At 37.7% G+C, this 3,286-nt stretch overlaps 1 non-coding gene across 1 annotated transcript; it reads right to left on the reverse strand.

The window, feature by feature from the left end:
* Nucleotides 1–2,105: 2,105 nt before the first annotated feature.
* Nucleotides 2,106–2,211, reverse strand: LOC111785003. Its single transcript, XR_002813612.1, has one exon. It is a non-coding gene; the product is annotated as a small nucleolar RNA R71 (small nucleolar RNA).
* Between the last annotated feature and the right edge of the window lie 1,075 nt (nt 2,212–3,286).

Here is a 3,286-nt window from a genome sequence, read left to right on the forward strand (position 1 = left end):
ATTATATGTTGGGAGACCTTTTAGAAATTTTCCTAGGATGCATGTGAATGAGGACAAAGTGATAACTATCTAAAAGTAGAGTCATATCAAGTCTTTTTGGAGTTAATATTGCACTCTTATTCACCATTTTCTCATTTATAGCCCCATTTATTCTACTTAGTGAGCATGAAATCATTTATTGCGGTCCAATGTGAAAAAAATATGATTTGGCATAAATTGATCTTAATTGTATATCTAATTGAGTTATGTGGTAAAATTTCAGACATTTATGCTAAACCATGTGGGAGTAGAGAATTTGGAAACAAATGTGGGATGATATGGAAATGATAAATCCACGTCAGCAGTCCAAGTGGGTTATTTCTTTTCAGCCCTAAAGAGGAACCCATGCTCAATATAAAAGAAAAAAGAAGACCAAGAGGAGAAGAGCCACATTTTGGGGAGAAAATCGAATTACACAGCAGTAGCTTCTGCTGCAGTGAACTGCTGTGAAACCAGGGAAGAAGAAGAAAACCCTAATCCAGCAGCTGTTGACAGTAGAAGGAAAAGGAGACCAACAAGGATTGATTAGGGCAAAGAGGTGGATGTGATAGCTCCAGAGAAGGGAACTTCCATTGACGAACTTCCATTAACAATAACTGTCTATTTCTTTATTCTCTTTCCTTATTCCATCAATTTTACATGATGAAGATGCAGATTCCTTTGTTTAATTCAGTTTGTATGGAAAGCTAAACTTAATAGGGGAGGCGAGAGAGTTTTATATAGTTTAAGTATGTTGACGGTATGATTTTAGTTTATTAAAGAGTTGTTGTTAATGATTTACATGTATGTTTAATTAGCTACTTTACATACATAGTTGTTCTCTTGTTCGGGAGAAGAGAGGGAGCAATGAAATCCTCTTTAATACTCTAGTTCTGTAGCAAGGAGACTTGAAGGGTAATAGAAGGGTTAGGAATAATTCTTCTCCTAGAGCCTTGTTAATAGAAATTACAACGATTATGGAAATAATCACCATTCATGACCCTCGGAAGTGGGCTTGAGAATCTATTAAAAGGAACTAAAATCTACCACAAAACTCAACAACTTATCTATTTAATCTCTCTTAGCCGAACCTTCCTCATTATAGTTGATTTTCTCATCATTTTCTGTTTTTCGACAGCAGTGACACTCTGTTTTAGTTTTGTTTAAATAGATAAAATCTCCAACACCCATTTGAATGTTACCCAAAAACTCACTTAGTTTCCAGCGATAAAATTAACCAAAAAGATAGGTTCCCTGTGGAATCGATAATTTACTTATTACTTGCTACTTGTGATAGTGTATACTTGCACTTATTCTTGTGAATTTTACATCATTTTATTATATACATCCACAAGCAATCAAGTTTTTGGCGCCGTTGCCGGAGAACCTAATTTGGTTATTTTACTTGTTGTAGATTTTTGTGAGCGGGAGCCAACAAGAAGTCATAGTAAGCTGAGTGTTCCTACTGCTGTATTTACTGCTGAAGAATTGAGTTTACTGTTGCAAAATTCTGTGTATGAACCCACCTACGGGTTTGGAATTTATTTTGGATCCTGAAATAGAGAGAATATTTAGACGAAGGTTGAGGGAGAAAAAGGAAATGACAAAATAGAATATACAGCAAATGGCCCAACTAAATCGAGAGTTTGAAAATCCAGTGATGATGGCTAATCAAGAGAGAATTACTGCCAATGCCATTCATTTAGCAGATGACAGAGAAAGAGCGATCCGAGCATATGCACACCCAGCTGTGGAAGAGCTAAATCCGTGCATCATTATACCCGAAATACAAGCAACCACGTTTGAGCTAAAACCTGTGATGTTTCAAATGCTGCAAACCATTGGGCAATTTCATGGACTACCGTCGGAAGATCCTCACCTACACCTAAAGTCATTTTTGGGAGTTAGTGACTCATTTCGATTTCAAGGAGTGGATAAAGATGTGATTAGACTGAGCTTATTCCCATATTAATTGAGGGATGGTGCTAAATCATGGTTGAATACCTTAGCACCGGGAACAATTGATTCGTGGAATAGTCTAGAAGAGAAATTTTTTATCAAGTATTTCCCACCCACGAGAAATGCACGGTTCAGAAATGAGATTGTTGCTTTTCAATAGTTTGAAGATGAGACACTAAGTGAAGCTTAGGAGAGATTTAAGGAGATGCTTAGAAAGTGTCCTCACCATGGACTACCTCATTGTATACAAATGGAGACTTTCTACAATGGATTAAATATTGCTACTAAACAAGTAGTTGATGCTTCCGCCAATGGAGCTATTTTGTCAAAGACATACAATGAAGCATATGAGATTTTAGAGAGAATAGCATCTAACAATTGTCAATGGGCCGATGTGAGAAGCAACCCAGGAAGGAAGACTCGAGAAGTACTTGAAGTTGATGCTTTGTCCTCTATCAATGCTCAACTAGCTTTGGTGACTAATATTTTACAAAATCTAGCGTTGGGGCAAGACTCCATGATCAAAGCACCAGTCCATACAGCTGCTGTAATTAACCAGACAGCAGCCGAATCTTGTGTATATTGTGGAGAGGAACACACCTTTGATCAATGTCCAAGCAATCCGGCCTCAATTTTCTATGTCGAGAATCAAGTTAGTCAAGGTAACCCGAAAAATAACCCCTTCTCAAATACTTATAATTTGGGGTGGAGAAATCATCCAAATTTCTCATGGAAGAGACAAGGCTCGTACAACCAACAAATGCCCCCTAAAGCAAATTACCCTCCGGGTTTTGGATTACAAAATCAATTGACATATAGTTCTCAACAAGCCACCACCCAAGGGGAAGGAACTAGCCAAGCTCAACACATACTGGGAACATCGCTTGAGAGCCTAATAAAGGAATATATGGCTAAAGATGATGCTGTGATACAAAGTCAACAAGCATCTTTGCGAAATTTGAAAGTTCAAGTAGGTCAATTAGCAAATGAGTTACAAAATAGACCTCTTGGTAAGCTGCCAGCAGACACTGAAATGCCAAAAAGAGAGGGAATTGAACAATGTCAAGCAATAGAGTTGAGAAGTGGGAAAGAAATACCCAGCAGAGGAGAAAAAATTAAAGAACACGGTGATAGTCGCACTCAAGAAACTGCTGATACACAGCAGAGAAAGGAGAAAGCTGTTGTGCAAGAAGAGCACAACAAAAATGATATATAATCTGCTGTATAGAAAGAACACCGCAGAAATTATGCAGAAATTGTGAAGCCTCCTAAAACACAAACATCAGTCAGCAGTGGACAAGAAAGCAGA

This window comes from Cucurbita pepo, unplaced genomic scaffold, assembly GCF_002806865.2.
Source record: "Cucurbita pepo subsp. pepo cultivar mu-cu-16 unplaced genomic scaffold, ASM280686v2 Cp4.1_scaffold000329, whole genome shotgun sequence".
Classification (NCBI taxonomy): domain Eukaryota; kingdom Viridiplantae; phylum Streptophyta; class Magnoliopsida; order Cucurbitales; family Cucurbitaceae; genus Cucurbita; species Cucurbita pepo.